The sequence below is a fragment of the Tympanuchus pallidicinctus genome, unplaced genomic scaffold (assembly GCF_026119805.1).
Source record: "Tympanuchus pallidicinctus isolate F22 unplaced genomic scaffold, pur_lepc_1.0 scaffold5, whole genome shotgun sequence".
Taxonomy (NCBI): Eukaryota; Metazoa; Chordata; class Aves; order Galliformes; family Phasianidae; genus Tympanuchus; species Tympanuchus pallidicinctus.
The window spans coordinates 48,113,203-48,138,560 of NW_026294769.1; positions in this window are offsets into that span (position 1 = coordinate 48,113,203).

Sequence of the window (25,358 nt, forward strand, 5' to 3'; positions counted from 1 at the left end):
TACAGTGCTTGGGATCTATCTTCAAAATCCCACCTATTGAGATCACACTTCTAATTTCATTTATTCTATAGCCATATGATATAAAATCATATTAATTCATTGTTGTGCCATACTTATGTTTTTGGAATTTTTGTACCTCCTTATGGTGTCAGATATGTTCTGAAAATTAAATTAAACACAGAAGAAAAGGCTTCCTAATGTTAGATGAATTACCACTTTCATATGAGGACTTATTTGTTCTTTATTCTACTGTCACTATTCTAAGATAATTCTCTTTATAATCTAAAATTTTAATGGCAGATAAATTGTTGGCTATTTACAAGGGTGGATAGTGATAGGATAAGGGGGAATGATTTTAAACTGAGACAGAGGATATTTAGGTTAGATATTAGGAGGAAGTTTTTCATGCAGAGAATGGTGACACACTGGAACAGGTTGCCCATGGAGGTTGTGGATGCCCCATCCATGGAGGCATTAAAGGCCAGGCTGGATGCGGCTCTGAGCAGCCTGGTCTGGTGGTTGGCGACCCTGCACACAGAAGGGGGTTAAAATTAGACGATCATTGTGATCCTTTTCAACCCAGGCCATTCTACAATTCTATGATTTTTAAAAGGTTTTCAACAGCATTTCTCTTTGGAAGCTCAGAAGTAACAAGAAGAAATCTAACTTTCTTTTAGCGCATAATCTCTGCCATCTTACCGTTGGTGTTGTATATGTTTTCTGTAATTCATTTATCTTCAGGAAGATAAGAAATAAGTTTCTGACATAATCACCACACAGCCACAGAACCAGAGCAAGGACACATTCAAATAATTTTATTGTATAACAAATGCATTCCCTCCAAATGTGCTCAGAACACAAGAAGAGAAGTTTAAGATAATGGAATGATCTTAATTGGAAGAATTCTAAAGTTTTCTTCTTCTTTTCAATAGACAAGTTTGATAGTGTCCTAGTTGCTGAAGAAAAATTAAAAGCTGAAATTTGCCTTGAGCCCACTGAAGGTAGGAAAAGATCAAACTACATAACATAGTGCCTTCAATCCCCACTACTTTAAATCTGAGGCATTGGCCATGAGAGAAAGTTGTATCTACCTGTAGGCTAACTAAAGATGTCCATACCAAGGGTGATTGGGTTTGATGTTTAAGAAGGATAAAATATATAACAGAAAGCTATGAAGGAAAGGTGACATAAAGAAAACATCAAGGTTTAGGCCGCTGATAAAAAGCCAAGGAGAACAATCCATATATAGATGAAAAGAGGGAAATAAATTGGTTCTAGTTAGTGAAATCCATGAAGAAATTGCATACCATCTGTAATACAGGGATAGAAATAACTCACAGAATATATGCTGGTCCAAGGAATAATCTTTTGAACTGATTCTGGATGTAACATTTTATAAGTTGTAAACAAGATTTAGTGAGACTGAAATAGGGAATTTTCGTATAAAAACAAGAAGAATAATGAGAGGGAGAATGGTGATGCTGATCCTTCCTGTTGTCTGGCTGTCTACAGAAACACTTAGAAAATGTTGGACACCATCACACAATGTTGGACACTGTCACATCTGTACTCCTTATCAGAGGGAAAACCACAGCTGCATGGATATTGATAGCATTCACTTAGAAATGACAAAATGAAAAGCTTTGGAACAGATGCTTTAAATATTAAATGAAAGTCAGTGTTTACAACAGATGAGATTAAATGAAGATTCACACTTGCAAGGGAAGATATTCTATTGAAGCATATGTTAAAATATAGAAATACATTTCTATATTTTATACCTGGCAGGGTGTTGTGTTTCACCAAAGAAGCTGAGTGGGCAAGAGTGCTCATAACACAAGCTGGAAGGATGCCTGCTTTGATATCTGTCTTGATGTCAAAAGAAGAGGAGGAATGAGTTGCAGATCCTTGCAGAGGGGCAGTGGGGGCACTTTCTCCTTGCCATTTCATGCTGGAAAGAAAAAGGAGATTGAAAGAACAAAAAAAGGAGTGAAGGAGAAAGAGAAGAAATGGCAGATAAATCCCTGAACAAGCAGATAGACTTCTGAAAAAGCATCAAACAGCTGCAAACATGTTTTACAGAGAGCCATATCTAGAGTGAAGAAGAAAATGAAGGGAAATTGCCCATATTTTGTAGTGCAAGTTTGTTGGACTGCAAGCAACATTTGAGGATAATGCATAACAGATGGTGGCTTAATCGGAAGGGAAGCAGGGGGAAATTTACAGTGTATAAACTGTTCTATGAAATATCAGAGCAAAACAAAGCAATGAAGGAATTAGCAGTAGCTAGGAAATTATGTAGAAAGCTAAAAAGCTTTGTCTTGCTTGAGGTAACTGATCATCTGCTGTGATTAGGTATGCTCATGGCGTGGAAAGAGCACATGCACTGATAAAAATAAGAGAAAAAGGGATTAAATGTACAGTGAGATAGATGAGGTTAGCCTGGGTACAAGGTCAAAACACAGGCAGCCAGTAAAGAAATGAGAAACAAAATGTCTGAGCACAGCAAAAGAAAGATTAGAAATTGGAACAATATGGGGAAGCACCAATTAGTTAAGGAAAAGAAACAAAGTTATATTTTGACTGCTCCTAAACTGCAAGTATAAAGACACCAATAATAGTACTATAGTCACTGGGACACTAAGTACACAAGAGACAGGCAGTCATATGTCACAGTCATACCTCTCTGAAACATCCTTAGTCTCTCTTTGGCTGCCAGAACTGTGAATGTTTTTCCACTTCCACAACCACCTGAAACCTTCATACTGCTGAGGTACTCGGAGTTTTAGGTCATAACTGACTTTTGATCAGACCTATACTTATCTTACATGTAGATCCAGTTTTCTGAGGAAAGAAGGAGGAGGACCTTGAATAACAATCTCCCATCATTTTACATCTCTCCCGCAAAGGAAACTTCTGCATTTCAATCTTCAGTGGCAGTGTCTAACCATGAGTGCTCCTCTTCCTAAAATCCATAAATGGGCAACATCTACATTCTACATGCAAAACGTGAGGATAATAGTATAACATTCACAGAAAGAAGCCAATGCAGTCAACAAATAATGCAATTGCAGGAAAATGCCAAGGGAATTGGAATTTTGTAAGTATTGCACTTGGATATGTCTCATGACAAGACTGTAGCAGCGTCTCAGTTCTTCCCCTGAAGCCCTATTGCTGATTCTTTTTGTGTGTTTTTGTTTTGTGTTCTCTTCTCCATTTCTGCAATACAACATTTCAACAGTTTGTAGAAGAATGGATATTCTGAAAAAGGAAACATGAAACTAAGAGATCTTATAGAGAACAGGCCAGAATTATTTAAATTTAAAAGTGAAAACAACATCTGGGAGGCTGTTCATTTGGCAAAATAAAACTTCATGTAATCAATTAGATTGAACTTTTGAAACAAGAAGACTCATTAAGCTGGAGTAAAACTGAAAATACAAAAAAAAAAAAAAAGAAAAAACAGAAAAAAAAGAAAAAAAGCATTTAATAAGATGAATTCCTTACACCTGTAGCTGAGACTATATTCCTGTATCTGTTGTATTTATTTCAGCAGCTATTTAGTTGATTGTAGAAGGAAATTAGTAAGTTCCATAATTCGTTATTAATACGTAACTCATACATTTTAATGGATCTGTATTCACTTCACTGCACCTGTGGTATCATTCTAGCTGTAGATGTCCCTTTTCATTGCAGGGGAGTTGGACTAGATGACCTTTACAGATCCCTTCTAACTCGAATGATTCTATGATTCTATGATCCTATGATCTACAGAATTCCTGCTAATATCAAGTAATTTTGTGTTAACACTGGTGGTGCAAACACATTAGAGATGATATAGACCTCCAAACCATGAAGCCTTGAACACTAAGCAGCTGAGATTCTAAGTTTAATGGTGTTAGACTTGTCCTGTAGGTTCTCCTAAAACCTAGAAGTAACTTTTCCCTATTAAAATGCAGAATAGTATTACTACAGGAGTTCCAGTTAGTGTAAGTCTGAATATAACCAAAAAGTGGTCTGTATTTACACTTCTACTTCTTTTCAATATTTCTTAGTATTGTAACTACTCACCTACTTACTGGAAACTTTCAACAATATTTTTAGTAGCTTTCTACAAATTTTTAGTAGCTGAGCAGATTAGGTGGATCACACCTTCTCATGAACATTTTCAGCAGAATAGCTGTGAGCAATGAATGTGTGGTTGTCACTAAGGTCCTAATTTAACCTGTTCACTCTTCATAAATGCTGGCTGTGAGTGGATCAACCTATGAAAACAATGTAGAGTATGTGATTGCATACGAGTACAAGTAAAGTAGATTAAAAAATGTCTTTCTGCAACTTGCTCCTATACGTCAACCCTAAAACTATCTGAACTTTCAAAATGGAATGCATTGCATAGAAAGGTTAGACTCTGTGGAGATATTAATTCGCTAACAAAATTGAGACTTTCTATTAAATGCTGCCATATGCATGATCTGCTTTGTTAGCCTGAAATAGTAGTAATCTCTTCTTTGTAGCATGGTAATTTAGCACTGATTGTGGAACTATTGTTGAAATCGTATCCTGGAAGTAGAAAAAAATGACTTATGAGGTCATTATCAAAGTGTCCAAGATACATTAGGTAATTTGTGCATTAAAACTTTGAGTCTTTCCCAGAATGAATAACAGGATAATCAGAGTAATTGCTTACAGATTGTTTTGTATCTGGCAGCCTTTAAAGTTAGTGAGTTCTAATAGAAAATGTAAACGTTCACTTCATTTACAAGTAAACATGGGTGTATCATATTCATACATGATATAAGGGAACAGAAGTGTTGGTGGAGACTGCTCATGCCAACAAGCATCTAAAGAACAGTCAGCCCACCATAACAAAGCTGCTGTCGGGCCACTTCTCCAGGAGAGGAGCCTTCTTTTATATTGCTTATTGGGCCAGGTAGATCTTAAGATTCTGTGACCGATGTCTACCGTATTACATGTTCTGCTTCCTTCTTTATTTTTTTTTTAATCATTTGTTTTATTTTGTTATATTATGTTTTATTCACATTGCCTTAGTTTGTTGGATCTAAAACTACTTGCGTAAAAAGAAAAGATCATTGTTGCATTATGTGATCTTTGTCAAATAATTGGTTGGGCCATCTTAATTTTCAGAACAGCAAAGTATCTTCAGTAATGACTTCTACTTCTAAAGGTCTGCATCGTAATCAGTGAATAAAACTGATAAGTATTGAATGCAGCAAGACATACTTCCCATTAACATCAAAAGTGGTTTATAATAATAATATATTATTGCTGCTCTGATTTAAGATTCAGATACTCTCAAAGGTAGATGAACTCAAGTATGCTGTAAGCAATTTCTTTACTTTACATGTTGTAACACAGGGGACTTTCCTGGGCTTTCTGAAATGCTGCCTTACTGGCAAAATGAAAAAAAAATCTTTTGAGAGGAAATTTGACAGTAGCTTTGGAATAGGTATAGTCAGGAGAGCTAAGGGAAACGAGTGGTTCACCTTTCTCCCTGATGGCATGAAATATTCAAGATTTCTGTTTCGTAGCCACGACACTAAATCAACCCTTTCTAATCACTTCCTCCATTCTGAATGCAGTTCATCTGTATTCCGTCATTTTGCTCAGATGGTGCCATAGACTCATTTTACTTCACAAAACCATTACAAGTCTGGCATTTTCTCTGATAGTTTCCTACTCTTCCACTGGCCCCTGTCATAGCTGTTTCTAATTTGTTTTATTGCCTTGGGCTGCTGACAATTATAACCTTAAAAATAGTGTCCTCCTGTATGTATCTAAATGCAGATCAAATTAAACTCCTAAGATGGTCTTATCACTCTGAATTTCCTCCTGTCCAGACTCACTCATTTCACAGTGTCCTACGGGCAGACTTGCTGCAAATGGCATGAATGACTTTGTGAAGGGGAGGGCTGGGACCACCAGGTGGGAAAGCACAGGGGGAACAGAGCTCTCTCCTGTTTCTCTGCCTGTCCCGCTGCGTTATGCCTGAGGCACAACATCTACCCCAACCTCCACACTTCATCTGCACCCTGCTCCTGTGGGTGAGCAGAGGGCAGCTGGGAAAGGAGAATTCTCCAGGAAATATCTTCCTGTCTCCAAGACATCATAGGGGAAGCTTTCTACCAGAGCCACCAGTTTCTCTCGGCTCTCCTGGCTATGCCTACCCCAAAGAAACTGTCAAAATTAGGGATCCATAGAGAAAAGATCAACATATTTTGCAGTCCTGATTTCTGCTGGGACAGAATTGAGGTTCTTCCTAGTATCTATTATGATGCTATGTTTTGGCTTTAGAAGAAAAAATAATGTTAATATCACTGATGTTTTAGCTGCTGCTGAGCAAAGCTGTTCAGAGACAAGAACATATCGGTTTCTCAGCTTCTTGTGCTGCCCTGCCAGCAAAGGGCCTGGAGGGGCACAAAGAGTTGGGAGAGAAGAAAATCAATTCAGCTGACCTAAACTGGCCAAAAGGATATTCTATACCATATGGGATCATGTGAAAAAACTGTGGAGAATTGACTCGGGGTGCAGCTGTTCGTCAGGGACTTACTGGGCATTGGTCTGTAAATAGCGAGTAATTGTGCTGTGCCAACTTTGCTTTGTAAATATGTACAGACATATCTACAAATAAGATGTAACATGTGAGAAAGGTACACATCTCACCCTATTACTTACTGACTCCTGCATTTCAGCAACTACAGGATGTCAAGTGAGATAATCAGACGGCAAATTCAAAATCTCTAAGATTCTTCATAGAGTCTACAGGCAAACTTTGAATGGTTCTGGATATTATAAAACTTGCTTGACCAAACCACACGCAGGGAAAAATTATGGAAGGAGAAGGTGATACTGGAGTATCCTGAACTTCAGATTGTTGGAGGCTTCGAAAGAACATCGGACAGATAACTGCTCTTATTTTATCTTTACATATCTTCTAATGACCAGGATAAGGTTGAAAGACTTTTCCACACAAACCCTCCACCTGACACAGTATATTTTCCCTAGTGTTACTACTTAATCAGAAAATCTGTACTAGAGCTGTGATTAAAACCTTAAGCCATCCAGCATTCATCGGTTTCTCTTGCACAATAAGTGATGGCTCTGCCAGATTCTCAGGACTTCCTCCTTCCAGTCTCTGTGTGTTACTAAAGAATACAATCAGATGAATAAATTCTCTGTGCCTAAATGAATAAGATAAAACTAGACTAAAAGAAGCCTGTAGGATAAATAATGCTAACATGGTAAAGTGAATGAAGGTTAGCATGCAGTTTTGTTAGTAGACAGTTTGATTCCTGCTATGCTCATGAATTGCATTTCCTAGGCACAAATCTGATCAGAGTTTTGTGCTTCATTATTAACTGTGAAAACCCTTTCCCTCAACATAAAGGACAGTAGTTGGATAGAAACTTAAAAGGTAAATTTGTCAGAGTTATCAAGAAAGAAATGAGACCTTCCAACTCCAAGGACAGTGGTAGTGAAATACAAATATTCAAATGGAATAAGTAAATATGAATTAAAAAATAGAGAGAGAGAGAGAGAAAGAGAGAGAAAGAAAGTGAAGAATTAGGTCTTCAAAAATGTCTCCTTAGTTTCAAGTCATAAAAAACTGCTATTTCAGAAGCACTTCTGTCTAGATATTATATCAGTGTGACGTATACCCAAGATTATGGCTGAGAAGCATCCTTCAGACTTCCAGTAAGTTAAGATAAAGTGCTACCATTTACATTTCGTATTGGCATTTTTTCTTTTTGAAAGCATTAGAGCACCAAGAAAGTATTTTAAAATGATGTGCATTGACTTGTATATTGGTACTAAGATTTTTTTTATACAACCTGCTAGCAAAAATCACAGAACTGTGGTGTTTCTATAGCAACTGCATTTTAATAAAGCAAAATTTCCAGCGTGATAGAGCTGAACAACTAATAGTGTCAGCTTCCAATGTTGCAGAAACTCAGATGTCAGGAAAGGTCAGCATAAAACATGAGGCTAAAATTGATGTTTTGAGAAATTCAAGTTTATTGCTAGTATAATTTTTGGTAACCCAATGAGAGATATGATTAAAACAGTAATCTTATTTTCACACACTTCCCATATCATGGATAATCAGCACTCAAAACATATCAGTTTGAAGCTTATTCTTGCTTATCCATAAGACACACCATGCACCTACTGCAAACTCACTTTTCACTTCTGAGTTCTTCCTGTGTAATATTTAGTGGGAGATTTGTGTGACTAGTTTTCCTCTGGTAGATGCTAATAGACATCCACCAAAAGTCATATATACTCATGTTTGACAGAGAGAGCATCAAAACTCATTAATAATTTTTACTGTAAAATCACAATTTTATTAATGCCAACAGCAGATTTCAAGTGTGATTTCTTTTAAAAATGCAGAAAAAATCATGAAGTAGGATCTGGCTTTTAAAATCAGTGGGAATTCTTCCAAAGGATTAACAGGTCTGTGTATTAAATAACCTTCAGCTCTGTTACCGTAGTGAATTTCCCTTCAACAGTGATGTGCTGGGGGAATTAATTTATGTTGCAGTATGAAGCTGCTCTCTGAAACTCTCCCCTTAAGCCCCAAATAAAATAAAAATGAAAATAAAAAATAACAACTGCCAAGATGCTTTTCAAAAGGAAGCTAGAATTTAAGGACCTAATTTCAAGAAATTAAGTTTTAAAAAAATCTCAAACATCAAGGTGCTTAAAATAAAATGAAAGTTGACAACATAGGAACTGTTTAAGAGATCTTTTTCCTTCTGTGCTTTATTAGGAATCTTGTGTCTCCATCTGTGTTACTATGTAGTCACATCATCTCCTAGTTTGGAGAACTAGTCAGAAAAAAGTCTACGTGTAAGATGTAGGATCACCTGAAAAATGATGGCCAAGTCCAAATTTCCTTTTGGGACTGAGTGGTTTTATCTCTCAAGCTGTGCTTGTGACTGTTTGGAAACACTAGTTGGTTTAGGCCAGATCTATACTAGGGACCACTTAGCAGACAACAGCAGACAACAAACCTTTCCTGAAAATGTTTCTTCTCATTTTTTTCTTGGTTCATACCAGTCTGTGTTAATGTATCAGTGAATACAATGAGTAGATAGCGGCCAAACCTCTGGATAAATGATTTTATTAGCAATGCGTACCACAAACTGAATATTATAAAAGTCTAGTTATAACCTGTAAAAGAATAAAATATATTCTGGCATCTTTGCAGAGCATATTTCAGACAACTGAGTGCAATTTCTGTGCAGTATTTCTGTGAATTTAACTTTTTCTGCAGTCACCATTTAACATTAAAGGAGGTAGCTATGAATGGAACTGAAGATTTCTGATGATTGGTGCAGTGCAAAATCTCTGAAAATTAACTTCATATATGTGCATGTCTTTTTGTAGTAGATAACTTTAGTTCTTTGTACTCAAATATCTGATTTAATACAATAATGTAAATGAAGACAACTTTATATTTTGCATATGTAATAGCATGAAAATTAATCTGTCTCAAAAGACGTGTCCTGCACAGCCATTTTCTCTACTTTTTCATTAGTTCTTAGAACTATATTTCTTTATCCACACAGTATTAGCCGTTTTATAAGCAATTCATCAAAAAGCTTTATATTAAACCATAAATATGAAAAATTACGACACTACAAACTTATAAAAATGTATAAACTGTAATATTAACATAACAAAAGCGACTATCTTGAATAATTAATGTATTATTTTGTTGGTTATTTTTTAAATTAGATTCTTTCACATGCAGAGGCTATGATGCCATTAATTGTGCAGAACTATACGTGGTTTTATGAATTTGGCCCCAGAGATTGTGTTTGTGTTTGCTCTGAATTCTATATGAATGCTAATTTCAGACTGCTTATACTTGTGGAGTATATGTGTGTGTTGAGGTGGGGGGGCAAGGCCAAATTCTGGAGATCAAGCCATGGTAGAGATGCAGCATCCATCCACAGAATATATTTGACTAAGATGTTTTGGGATCAGCTTTAATCCACCTTCATCCAGTAATCTGCTTTCTAGCTGAGTTATTTTTGAATGAAGCAGTGAGTATGACACCTGGCTTTCCCTTGAGGCATTTGTGAGAGGTACCAGAATAGCTGAGCTGGAGACACTGACCCTACACCCATCCATGGACAAGAAACCACTTACAGGCAGAATTGGATAGCCTTCCTTCTGAGATGGCAGAGTAGTTTGAGCCACTTTTTCTTTTCTTTATGTGGAAAACGGACTCTGACTCTCTAAAAATGTTCAGAGTCCGAACTTTGGAAAAAAAATAAATCATTTTTTTTCTCCTTGTTTACATATGTTATAAAGTGACATCTGAGAGCTAAGGACTTACTTCTTAGTTCCACCTGTCTCCCCCTCCAATCCAAACCTGTGGGCATAAAATTACCATCAAGGTTCCCACTACACACACACACACACCTTGAGAAAGCTGTGGAGCAGAAGAGTTGCCAGTGCCATGCAGGGGATACTACAGCCCCTGACAGACATGCTCAGGAGGAATTGATTTGCATCTTTCCTGCAGCAACCAGTCTTCCTTCAACTTCTCTGCCTCTACTGCACATGCAGGTTAGGGCTCCATATTTCCCTGGTCTCATGACTAAGAAGCCTTTCTGGTAGTGAATCTAATGCTTTTGTTCTTTCTTATATAGAAAAACCAGGGAAGTTTTTTGTATTCAAATAAAATATAATATTAGAATGCAACAAGCATCTCCTTATATATGATTTAATCTAGATTGCTGTGCTCTGATTAATTGCATTACTTAACCAAAATGGAAATTTATAACATACAAGCAGGTAGAAACAACATACAAATGGTGTTCAAGTGGTGGATGTAACTTGTAAATATACAATATATCAGCACCCACCAGGAATACAAAACGAAATAGGTAGTCCTTGCCTATAAATCTAATCTAATCAGCTAAATTCAAGAAGACAAAACATCTGATGTGATGCATGGAAAGGGTAAAATTGACATTATTATGAGCAACAGCAGCAGTTTTTTAACTGCAGGACATTGAACTTACAAGAAAAAAAAGATTGAAGAAGTAATGCTGTAAAAATGAGTTGGGGTTATATTTCCTTAAATAGACTTATATGACACTTACAAGTGGTTTGCAAATATCCAGGAACATGATGCTTTTATAATTTTTGTTTCTTTTGAAAACCAACTTAGAATTACTGAAACAGCTGAACAGTCTGTGCTATAATTTGAAAAATGTTTAATAATAAATGGAAGATCCAGTTTTAAATCACATGACAATACGGTAGTAATTAGAAGTGTTCATGTTCACTGAGACTCTTCCTAATTGCAATATTTGCATAAAAATATTAGGCAATCTGCTAGATAGAAAATTAGATGCATTTATGCTTTGCAGAATGTATTAACTTGCTACACTTCAAAATACCCAGCAGTAGACAGAAAACTTTGCTATTCTCCATTTAAACTAATGTAAATAATTAAATTCTCCCAACACTAACTTCTGTACTATCTGCAACGATTATCCTAAAACATGCATTTATTACAATTGCTTCAAAGTTGTTGCCTATTTTGTTCCATCTCTTGTCAAAAAACTAATTTTCACGGGAAAAATCTGTAGTGTAGTTGAAAAGCATGTTTGCTACTGGATGTAGTATAGCAAATCTTCACCAGCTGAGCAGCAGGGGGACTGTGAAGTGCTCTCATTAACACAGTTCCATGGTACTTGTTGCTCCTATTAGTGGAGAATGGGAAACCAGGGCATGGCATTTAAATAGTTTGCCTAATGATATATAGTATGTCTGTAGTAAATCCAGATGAGGACTTACGAGCTACTGGTTCTATCTTCCTCTTCCAGTAGACTGCACTTCAATCAAATTTCCAGGTGTCACTGAATTTCAGTAACTCAGAAAAGACAATAATATTTACTGTCTTAGAATTATTTAGATACTTGGATATGTAAATTGTGAGAGTCATACAAAAAAAAAAAAGATCTTGTAACAGTCTGTGTCTTGGTGGGGATCTAACCAATGTGTCAGGTTAGGCTGTATTCTCCATAGCCACTTTGGAAAGCTAAGGTTCACTACAAATAAATGGATTAGTTTCCACAATGGTCTGCTGATTCTTAGGGAGCCATTCCCACATATCTAAAATGTACTGTATTTTCCTCTGTAAATTTATAGCATCACAATAAATGACTATATTGGTGTAAAACCAGAGGGCTCACATATGGTAAATATTTCACAGAACAGTAGGTAGTTTATCAAGCATTGGGGAAAAGATTATCACAATGAGAGATAAGTGATCTGCATCACCCAGTTGGGCACACTGAAAATAACAGGTCCCAGCGAGTTAATTTTGAAAGGCTTTTTTTTTTTTTTTTTTTTTTTTTGACATATGATTGTAAGCTCCTATTCATTGTAGCCTGAGCTGATTGTGTTTGTTGAGCCTGTGGACACAGCACTGGGGTTGGAGCCAGGTCCCACTGTCCATTTGCTTTTCCTCATACAGCAAGCTGGTTGAGTGGCTGCAGGGTTAATGTCTGAATGGAGATTATTTAGGGAGTTCATTTTCAAGGGTGAGCTGAAACCCAAGTTAAAATGACAGCATAAATATATCAACCAGATGGTTTCATTTCAGCACAAGGTTTTTAAAAGTCTATTACCCTCACGTTATTTGCAGAGAAAATGACTACTGGAGACATAAGATAGCACTCAAAATGTATAAGACTGGCAGCAGTGGGCTGATGGGGCTCCAGTTTGTCATACAACTGATACAAAAGTATTTGTATCAGATGTTAGGGATGAAGAAGACACATTCTGGCACTGTTAGAAGCTGAAAAAAGATATATTACATATTATCACAAATTAAGATGCAGTTAAACTTGTCACAGAGCTATGTATGCTTCAGACACAATCTTTTAAATACAAATTCAGAAAAAAAGAAAAAAAAAAAAGTGGTGCATTTTAGGAATTATAGGCAGGATTGTGAACAGGCTTACAACCGACAAGACATAAAGTATCTAATAAGCAGTTCAATTTATGGGCCTGTTGTGAGCCAATCTTACATTTAATTTTTATTGTGATAAGTAGCGCTTAAGTGGATGAGACATCTGCACATAGGTGAAGTTTAATTAGGGAAATTAACAGTGTAGAAGAGTTATAATTAAAAGATTTTCTGCCTGTGTGAAAGTTTTATACATAGGCTATTGATCAAGTGGGAAGAACAATTTATCAAACTGTTTTGGCTCTTCCTACTTACATGAAAAGAAAAGAAGAAAATGTCAACAGGGAAGTCTACAAGTTGTTATACTCCACTCAGTTTAGTATTTAATGACTATTAAAGGTAATTTTTCCAACAACAAAATTTAAATTGAAGTGACAAGAGAACCATCTGTGAACAGAAAAAGCAAATTACAAGGATAAGAAGTAAATCACTGGATGAATTTTTGCATGGGAATGATAATAAATGTCCTACTTCTAGATAAGAAGTGGTATTTAGCTGTTGTGGAAAAAGCACACATTTCCTTGTAAGGCTGTGAACTTCCTCTCAGTTTCACTTGTTCAGTGACCATTGTAAGACCTTTCTCCTTTCAGTGATGCTGCCAAAACACCTCTGCACCCAATTGCACTTGCTGGCACAAGAATCAGTTGATGACAGCCTCCGTTCTGTAGCTCATACTCAAACCTGGATCAGCTTTTTATCTCCTCGTTGCTTCTCTTGACTGGCTTCCCTGATAAACTTTACATGACTGAGCTTATTTTAGGAAGAACTTTTCCTGAGATTGCTCTTGAGTTTTATAGAGTCGCACAGGGCATAAGTTGGCAGGTAACATACTGAAGATTACTGAGTTTGTCACAGACCCAAGGAGTTCCTGGCAAATGTCCAGTCCAGTATCTGGAAGATGGCCCCATCAGTCTCCATCAATTTTCTATATGTTCCCAGACATGTTACAGAACCAGACTTGAAGTCTGAATATTTCAGTACTGGATCTACCACTTACTTTCCATGAGTACCTTCTTCCGTGTGCTGCAAGTTGCCCTGCATGTATATGGTATGCATAGTACTATGCAAAGGCAGAAACATGGCACACAGCAGGGTGTTGGTTAACCGTACTCAATTTTATTCCCAGGACTGTTCTAGAAGTAGAATGTTATCTCCTCAAAGGATCTCACTGGCATCTGCTGAAGCAGTTTTTCTTAAATCTTTATAACAGAAAGTAAAAGGCAAGGACACTGCGATTATACACTTCAAACTGATGCTACACAAGCACTATCTTATGCCAAACAGTAATAAAGTGAAACACAAGCAATAAAAATCATGTAACTATTTGAGAAATCTGGTTGCTGGGGCTGTAGAAAGTGTAACCAGTGATAAATTGAAAATCATGCTAGTTTTTGATAAACCAGTAATGCAAAGGAATCTGCAACTTTCATCCATTCCTGCTGTGAGAAATAATTTCTCAAGCAAATAATGTACTGCCTAAACAAACAAAAGAAGCAGAAATATTTTCTACATGTCTAAAGAAAGATATTTAAATGATTTATCAAAAAATTCCCCCAATCCCAGAAATGTATGCTGTGGTACAGACTCAATACAAATAGAGATTGCACAATTCTCTAAAGCCAAAACAAATATATCTCAAGGCAAAAGCCAGAAGCTGAAATTAATGTGCTGCAACTTTTTGCGTACAGAGTACAATTCTCAGAAAAGCTCTTGATAAACAAGACTGTCTCCTGTTCCAGCATAATGTCAGCTTACTGTGCCATTTCCTCATACAAAGAGAAAGATAGAGGACAGAGAATAGTAGAGAATAGCGGCAGTGGTATTTTTTCCTATTTAGGCAGGAAAACAAATTCTAAGTATATGAAATATAAAATTCCTAACTGAAAAAAAAAAACAAAAAAAAAACAAAAAAACCCAAATCTTAGGAACTCCAACTCTTTACTGCAAAGTTTATGATCTTCGAGGATTTTTTTAAATGATTGTGTGGATTGCTGTAGATGCATAATACATTACAGAAATTTTGAAAAGGTGGAGATGGAGCAATTTTCTGGGTCTACATGTAAGTATATATAACATTTAAGTTCTACATATGACAAAACGTTCCCTCTTCACATGGTAGCAATCAAATATCTTTTAAAAGTCATAAAAAGTGAGAATAACATTTTGACTGTTCAAAGCTGATAAACACACTTTCAAAATACTAAGGTAATCAGCAAAAATACAAGGCCAGGCTGATTCAGCAGCATTTTTGGCATCTCATGTAGAAGGTAAATGTTACATAAGAAATGTATGTTGGAAGGTAATCCGGACACTCATAGCAAGGTTAACATCAAGTTGCTCCAGGTTCAGTCAAATTTTGAAAATCTCCAAGAATGGAGATTCCACAAGCTCTTCAGGCAGTATGGACTAAGTATATTCACTGACTGCTTCTCCACTTAAAAAGGTAAGGAGAGTAGTTCCTCATGGAAACCAGTGTGAGGATACCAAACTTAACTGTAAGGAGAGATAATTCTGCATCATTTTATCATACACATTCAGTCCCTGTCTAATACCTCTTCCTAGCTACTTGTTCTACAGCTTTCTACATCTGAAGAAATCTACACCCTGTGAACAGCACCAGCCCTAAAAGCAAACGGTAATCTATGGGCTGCATCTACTGCTGATCCTAATGCTCCCCCCATCACCAAACTACCAAGCTCACTAGTGCAGTAATACAAATGAATAATAAACCTGTTGATACAGAAGAGAAATCTGATGGTATGAGCATTTGTGAAATTCAGATCTGAGTCTTGTGCTTTCTCAGGAACACTGGAATTCTCTGTGTGGAATTCTCTCTGTTGGGGGGAATGGTTTTAAACTAAAAGATTTTAAATTAAAGATGGTATATATAGGTTAGATATTTGGAAGAAATTTTTTACTCAGGGAGTGGTGAGGCTCTGGAACAGGTTGCTCAGAGAGACTGTGGATGTTTCATATCTGGAGGCATCCAAGGCCAGGTTGGATGGGATCCTAGGCTGCTTGATCGACTGGTTGGCAACCCTGCCCATAGCATGGGAGTTGGAACTAGATGATCTTTAATGCTGTCTCCAACCAAGCCATTCTATGACCCTATGATTCTGTGATTCCATGTTTCCATGATTCATTGCTTTCCTTGCTGGTGTGTAAAACCAGCACAACAGAACAGTTTCTTGTCCATGTACATCGTAACCTGAATGGATTGATATTTACAGTTGAAAATTTATTTCATATATATAAATAAAAACAACTTATTTCTACCTAATCTGAGATTAGTTTGATTTCTTCAGAAATATGTAGTTATTGAAGTGGTTGTAAATAACGGGTCTTTAATAAGGTGTGTGTTATCAAATATGAGAAATATAATATTTGGATGTAGTCTCACATATAGCTTGTTTATTATGCACTATGGAGTTTTCTCTCACGAGGAACTCAATTGTAGTGAAATAAGCAAATGTAGCAGCATTCTGACCATCATTATGTTTGAGAAAAAAATTCCAAACTCCTCCTTGCAACTTGACATTCTTCCACCGTCACTTATGTGCGACAGCAATTCAGCCAGTATTCTATCATAGAGCTGCTAAGCATAAGCATTACTTCCATTTCTGAGAAACCTCTCTGATTTTGGACAAGTATGTAGTAAGCCAATTCAAGTGTACATGGCTGATACATTTAACCTTAGGTCTGAAAATAGTTTTAAGATTGATTAACAGTTAAACTTAAATAGTTTTAAGATTGATTGACACCTACTTAACTTTCTAATATTGCATCATTGTGTCATTGTGTAAAGAAGTTCTATATGAACAGGAAGCTTAACAAGTATCTCTGAATTTCTGGCTTGCAAAGTGTACATAACAGCTGTAATTTTTGAGCTCTGAAAAAATTATTCTAACACACACACACACACACACACACAAAGCTAACATTCCATGACAAACCGTTACAAATTGCACTATCAATAATCCTGACTTTCCATTGCAGTTAAATTGCAGTTGTCCAGATTCTCCAACTCGTGCTTCCAGCTCCTTGAAATACAGTAGAAAATACACTTTCTGTGCATCTATTTAAGCTCTGAATGTAGTAACTGTGGCAATATTAGAAATGAATGGCATGTTCCGTGACTAGGAAGACGTCAGGTATTTTGAGTAGTTAATGAGTAAAACAGGAAGACAATTAGTTGTGAAGTACCAGCAACATTCAAACTCCCTGCTTTAACCTCATTCGCTGCCAATTCAGAAATAGAAATTGTTGTCTTGATTACCACCAGTCAGAAAGGACAGTCCTTACCCTGAATATAAACTACAGCTACAGAATTTACCATACGAAAAGAGTAATTCAGCAGCTATTTTATCTAAAAGCTGCTCTGATAAAACTTCAGAAGTATTAATTTTTGCATGTTTACTATTGTCCCACTGTGACAATGTTACTATCAATTCCAATAGCTGTTTTGTGACTTTTCTTTTGAAAGTACAATCAAAACAAACAAGCAAAACCTAAACCAACCATTAAACCAACCAACGAAACAGACAAACAACAAAAAAGCAACAAACCACCAGGCTTACAGGACTACTGTAACATAGACGACAAAATATTCAAGTCAAGATGATACTGAAAAATTGCATTCTCAAATGAAACATTTTGGATACCTTATGGTACGACTGTTTAACTTTGTAGAACTGGAGAAGTTGTAACTGTTTATGCTTGTACTGGAGAACTTAGCAGATGATGCAAATAAATAAATAAATAAATAAATAATGAAATCTTTGACAATCTGTCTGGAGCTCAGTGGGAGACTGTATTCATCCAAGAGCCTGGCTGTTCAGTTGTATAGTTCCAAGTACTCTCTGAGATACAGAGGGGCCTAGGATGCTCCATCGAGGTGTCTTGTAGCATCCATGACACCATGCAGCTCTCCAGGACACCCACGTGCCAGATGTAGCATGAGATTTAGGGATACCATACCCTGAATGCTAGAACAATAGAAGTTTAATGGGATATATGAAATTTTTTTCAGATATCTGAACAGAGCCATCTAGAATCCCTTGATGTGTTGCTGACTGTCTAAAATATCCACACGGATCTGGCAGATTTGTCACCTAAAACACACCTGTTTTATTCACTGGTAGCTGGAGGCCCTACATTATCCAAAATGTCACTGCTTAGCTTATCCATAAAACATACACACACAGTACTTTACACGGTGTAACAGTAGGCATACAAATAACAACAAATAATTAACACTGACAATTTAGATATCTCACAGAATATCTATGAGAAAATTAGGCATAATTTTAAATCTATCCATTATTAAATAGTATTAACAAACTTTTTTTTTTCTTGATATGGGTATTATTTTCTATGGATTGAATGCAATTAATTCTATAAACATTAGCATTTGATGTTCCAGTTCTAATGTTTATGGGGAAGAAATGGCATAGGACAGAAATGTATCTTACACTGAAGTGTAGTCCTAATGTTTGATGGCCCTGTCACTTGTCGCTGCTTTTCCTGAGATTAGTGTCTGTTTTGGTGAAACTGCACTGTTAAATTCTGTAACTGAGTTAGTAAAAAAAAAAAAAACATTTAATTGATTGTTGATTATTTTAAAGGATAAAATATTTGCTTTATTTTGTAACTCCTTGAGTCACTTACGTGTTACCCTCTGGTGAGGGCGGGTGTTTAGCTAAGCAATAAAGACATCAGCCATTTCTCCAGATCATTATCTCTGTCCAGCTGGAAGGTTGCCTTGAGATGACCACCCTGTGGCATCCTCTGCAATCTGGTAGTGCCTTATGCCACAACAAGAGCTGCAGGAAATCAGCTACATTTCAACCAAACATTTGAGTCACACATGAAAAAGGAACTAAAAATGAACAGCAATTTTATTACATAGTCCAAGACATTAGAGATTGATAGTCCTGAAGTTGAAATTTCAGTACGAGGAAATTAATCCACTTGCTAAGAATAGTGAAAAGACTGAAACACGTCTGTCCTCCAGTTTCTTTGCTTTAGCTAATGGTTTTACAAATATATATACAAATATATTAAAGTCAATAAATAAGCAGAAACCTCCAACATAAGTACTGTCTCCTTACATTAGTGAGGATATCTGGGCATTTCAGACAGTTTTGGAAACATGCTGTTTGTAGACATTCCTGTGAGTCATGAGAAGCAGGCTAAGAATATGGTAAAGTTTTTCGTCCAGATAAATTAGAGAGGCCTGAAGGATTTTTAGTGCTGCAGTATCGGTGCCATTATGGAGAAATATAGCTTACTTTTGAGCTGCATAAAAAATGACACTTTCTCCTAGAACTGATTTCTGAATGATTTTTATGTTACTGATAAGACCTATCTCAATTGATAGGAAAGAAATAGGTTGGGCCTTGGCAAGAAGCAGTAAGAATTACTACATGACTACTATTGCAGAAGCTTATTTGGGTCCCTATGAAGAGATGATAAACCTCACAATGAATGTGAGTATGAGGATAACCAAGCACAACATATGGTAATTTGGGCTTTATTCCCAAATTAGTATAGTAAGGAGGCAAATAAGCTGAATTGCATTGCTCACTGGCTTAATCAAGTTTAATCACTATGCAGTAAACACACTGATAAGCAGAGGTGCAGAATATCAGAGGCTGTGCTCAAATGGGGATTCAGTACTTGAGTTTTCTTCCCATTGATGTAGACAGTTAAATTTGCTTGTGAGGTTCTTGGCTCCATCGCTAAGCAGTTTACAGTACAGAACGCTCCAACCATGATGACAGAAGGTCTACCTGAATCACACAGACCATCACTTGCTATGCTGAAAGGATAGCATACCTGCTTTTAAAGAGCACTGCCTAAAATAACGTCAGTCACTGGATGTTTGCAGCACTCAAAGTGTACTGCTGTGAAACAAATCCCTTTTAATCAGTGAAATGCAACACGTTATAAAAACAGGATTAAAACATACAGAAAATTCATTAAACACTCACCAAACATGGGTATACATTTAAAGCCATTGCAGAAAAAATGCTGCTTATGCAAAGCTGCTGAACTGCTTTCAGTGTGAGTTTGTCCGCCAAACAATAAGATTAAACAGCAAGAAAGCTGAAACATGTGACAGTTTATAAGAAGAGAATCAAAACAAGTATCATGAGTATAACTGTAAAACACATGAATCTCAAAATATGTACAAGAAATCACAAGCAATAAGCTGCCATGGAGCTTAGCTTCTGCCCAGGGACAGAACTTATCAGCAGAAGTCTTGTTGTCTGTAAAGAGAGAAAATTGGGGCACCTAAAATATTATTTTCTTCTCCAGTATATTCTCTAAACAAAGAAGTTAGGGGATCCTTGTGCAATTTTTAATGATGGGAAAGTTTATGGAATGGATTCAAAAGTATTGTCAAGGGATATCATCATAAAGCTAACAATGGCAAACAAAATGACATCTTTAAGTAAACAACTTCAAAGAATTCAGGAAAACAGTATGTTGGACATGGCACAGGGATTGAGAAGGCTGGAGAGAGTTTTTCCTTGCTTAGCCAGGACTTTGCCTTGCAAAAAAAGCTGGAGGCAGGTTTTCTTTATGCTGCCAGGGTTTAGGATTAAGCATTACATATGGAAAACCACTTTCTTCATAAAAAAAGCGTGGAGAATTTTCTTGTTATCAGGGCTTGTCTGCGTAGGCCTAACAGGTGAAGCTAAAAGCTCTAAAGGGTGGCTGAGTGATGAGAGGCTGTGAGGAAATAAGCTCTGAAGCAAAAATATGTACCTTTTGCTGTTTTAATCCCCTCTTTGGATTACCAACTACAGACCTGCCAAAAAAGACATTAATAGGGCTCATCTACACCGATCTTCTTCCCCTACAACTTGCCTTACGGCATTCAGGGACAGCCTGTTCTTGCACCTTTAAGATTTCCATCTTGAGGATTGTCTAGGCTTCCTGGATTCCTTTTATCCTTAAGGAGCGAGTCCCAAGGGACCTGTGCTACAAGTGTCCTGAACAGGTCAAAGTCTGCCCTCTTGAAGTTCAAGATAGCAGTTTTGCTAGTCACCCTTCTGACATTGCCAAGAATAGAGAATTCTACAATTTCATGGTTGCTCTGTCCATGACAGTTCTCACCTTCACATCTCCCACCAGTCCTCCTCTTTTAGTGAAGACCAGGTCTAGCAGGGCATCACCGCTGGTAGGCTCTCCCACCAGCTGCATAAGGAAACAATCTTCCACACACTCTAGAAACTTCTTGGACTGCTTCCTCTGTGCTGTATTATATTTCCAACATATGTCAGGGAAATTGAAGTCTCCTACAAGAGCAAATGCTGGTGATCATGTGACTTCCACAAGCTGCTCATAGAGCGCCTCATCCATCTCTCATCCTTATTAGGCGGTCTATAACAGACATCCACCAAGATGTTGCCCCTACAGGCCTTCCCCCTGATCTTTACCCACAGCCACTCAATTTTATCATTCCCAACCCCAAACTCTTCAACATCAAAACAGTCTTTAATACAAAGGGCCACTGCGGCTTGTGATATGCTTTTATTTATTTATATGTTTGTTTCTAAGATGTCAGTTACTATCCAACCAGTAAGGAAACGGAAATACATTTTCAAACTACATTTCATTCTCTCTTGTGGCCCGTTAACAGTGAAAACCAGATCTTTTGTTACACACCTGTGAATTTGAAAGCACCATATATCTGAGGAATTCATTGTCAGAGAATAGTAGCACAGAAAATGGAGGAAAAAATGTTATAATAGATTTTCTATTGCCTTCTCTTTCCAATACATTCAACAAGTTTAGAAGTGCAAGAAAAAATTTGTCTTGGCTTCAGTTCAATTTACTGATTTTCACCATAGCCTGGAACCATTAATTTTATTTTATTTCCTGGTAGTGGATCTGGATCTGCATTAAAATGTCTAATTTCTCATTTTATATTTTAAAGTAGCATTCTTTGTTTCATCAGTCCACACTGAGAATGTCTTTTGTCCACTATGCTTGACTTTCAGACATAGGCAACATCCTTCTGGGTCATAGCTGGAAGCACAAAGTCTGTTATTCCATCTCCCTGTTTAGCACTAGAGATTACAGAAGTGCTTTTAGTTTCTATATGTAGATTGTCAATAAAATGCCAGTAGATGGCACTCAAGAATACACAGCCTTGTTCCTACCTAAGAACTAGCAATCTCACCATGCTCTGGAAATGGCTTCCTGTCTTAGCATAAGATGCTTAAAAGAAAAGGGAGAAAAACCACAGTGCTTTGGATTTCACTGTTTCACCTGTTTATCTCCATGAAGCACATAGGTATTGATTTTGTATGACTAATGATAATAGTTAGAATTAGGTGATGAATGCAATAAAAATAAATGAGAAACCTGCAGGGAACATTTTTAGATTCCTTTATGTCTCAGAGAAACCATCCATTGGCAGTGGTCTGTGATCTGAATTGCTTCCAAGCTTCCAACTCTAGCCCTGCTTCTTGTAACTGACAACAAAGTTCTGTCAAATCTGGGGAGTAGCTGTAAAGGCAGACATTTGGAGTCTTTGTATTTGGACATTTTACAAATTTATTCTTTATCTCTCATGACTGCTACTGAGCAAAGATTTTTATGTCTTTTTTTTTTTTTTTTTTTGGTAGGGGGGAGAGAGGAATGATGACTGCTTTTGAAATTAATGGCTGAACTTAAGATAGACTTAGCTGAAAGCTGTATGACTTGAGCCAAAATAACTGCTTGCCTGACACATTCATCCTATCCCTATGTAAGGCTGGCTTTCTTAAGTTGTATGTTGTCAGGGGAAAGTGAAGGAAAGGGAAGAGAATGAAAAAGGAAAGGGAAAGGGGAAAGGAAAAAGGAGAGGAAAAAGGAAAGAAGAAAGGAAAAAGGAAATGAAAAAAAAAAAAAAAGAAAGGAAAAGAGAAAGGGAAAGAGAAAGAAAAAGAAAAAGAAAAAGAAAAAGGGAAGGAAAAAAAAGAAAGAGAAGGGAAGGATTGCCATGAACAGGGCTGCCAATCTCTAAGTCAGACTACCCAAGAACAAATCCAACTTGGTCTGGAGTACCTCCATGGATAGGGCATACACAATAACTCTGGGCAACCCCTCCCAGAACCTCATCACTCTCTCAGTAAAAGATTTCTGCCTAATATCTAACCTAAATCTCCCCTCTTTTAGTTTAAAGCCATTCTCCCTTGATCTATCACATCTAAAAATTTGGTTTCACTTTTCATGCTTGTCCAGGCCTCTCTGGATAGCATCCCTTCCTTCTACTGTGTCAACTGCACAACTCTGCTTGATGTCATCAACAAACTTGTTCAGGGTATACTCAATCCCACTGTCTAGGTCACAGATAAAGATGTTGAAGGTCACTGGTCCCAAGATGGACTCGTGGGAGTCCATCAAATACAGACAAGGAATGGGAGAAGAGGGACTGTAAGTGACTATGACTAAGAAGACTTTAAGGTACTAAATGACCCTACTCAGTAGCATAGGGTTTGACTGCCAGAAGAGTGGAAGTCTTACAGATGGCTTTACAGATGTTTCTAATCCATCTCAAAAAAACATTAATTTCAGTTGACAGTGAATGTGTACTAGCAGGCATGTGTACCGTTGACAGGGATGTTTTGGTAATGCTAATATCAGTGTAAGAACGATGAATGAAAGCTAAATATTAATGGTTTATCACATTGAAGTTTTAGCAACAGATATACTACTTGTCATCATGAATCAGTGTACCAAGAGTTTTTGTAGTGCTGTAAGAGAAACAGAAGTCTTTTGCTCTATTTGCACAAGAAAATCAGTTTTTGTTGAAAGGGACCTCTGGAGTTCATCTGTTCAGCCAACAAAACTATAAATGCTGTTAAGCTTATTTTCCTTCTCTCTAGTCATGTTTTTCCTTTCTTCAGCTTGTGTCAGGAACCTCTATTATGTTCACAGACACCTTTTAGAGAAGTCTGTTTCTTCCTCTCTATTACTTCATTTTCTCCAGAACAGTAGTATTCCATTAGGTAGCTGAAGGAAATGTTCAGATCCTTCCTGCATCTTTTATTCTTCAGCAAATAAACACAGCTCTTTCAGCTTCTCCTCATATGTCATCTTCTGCAGGTTTCTGACTCAGTTTCCCTCTGTTGGATTTACTCCAGTTTGACAATGACTTTCTTTACAGTGTCAATGCCTCTTTCACCTAGGGAACTTCTGAGGTAATCTGATGACATGACAGTTTGTACAGCTCTATATGTCAATATGATGCAAGTTGTCATTATTGATATTGATAAGATACTGTGATGTTCCATATTAGTAAAATGCTAGCTAATGCAACTCATTGGATGCATGAATTGTGGTTCAGAGAAACATTGATATACACCTTCAAGGAGAGTACTCTTTCCAGGAGGATAGGTTATATGTATGTTTCCTGTTTTTGCTTATTCATCCACCTCAGACTGGATTACCATAGAAGAATTTACCATCACAAAATAGTTGACCAACATTCAAGTGAGACATCTGCTGTAAAACACTTTTGCAGTGGCCATGAAGAGATTTACTGAAGGGAACACAAATTTGATCCTGAGAAATTGTAATCTTCCATTCTCAGAAATTGTATTTATGACAAGGTAGTGTTGTGAAGATCCTCTGTAACAAAGTATACAAAAACTGAGCAGATTGACAATAAAAATCTTCAGTTTACTACTTCCTTCTGTCTTCTCCCTGACACAGTCAGTTCAATTTAACATTATACTGGATTGGAAACATCCATAGCAGCAAAGAGCAGCACAGACGGACTAGGTTCTGAGATGTTCTCATCTGTCCTCTGAACACAGCAATACTATGGATTCGCCGTACTTAAATGGAGCTAAACTGAGTCTTTCTACTGTTCTATGAATATTTTTCAGTGTTTCCAAACGTTATGTCCTTGATTTTTTCCCTATTGTTACTTCCTACTGATTGATTTCCAGTCTTCATCTGTTGAACAGGAGTTGAGACTCTGGCAAGAAGAGACTGGTTAGAGTATTGGAATGTATGTCTTTCTTGGGTACCATTTTCCTTCAGATAGAGCATTAAAGAAAGGGATTGTCAAGTCCCTTTCTGGGAAAACTGATAGCAGATCCTGATGAATGGTCTTGCACTTCACTTAAGCAAGCCTCCTCACTTCTCAGTTTCTTCTCAGCAAGCCTTACTGAGTGGAAAGAGAAGTATGGTAAAGGTATCACAGCACTTAGGGAAAAGCAATCCTGTGTGCTCATATAAACTGAAAGAAAGATATAAGATCTTGCAAGAGGTCTTTGTAGAACTGTGCAAGTTCATGCTGCCTTCTACATATGTGTGCTTTTTAAATCTTTCT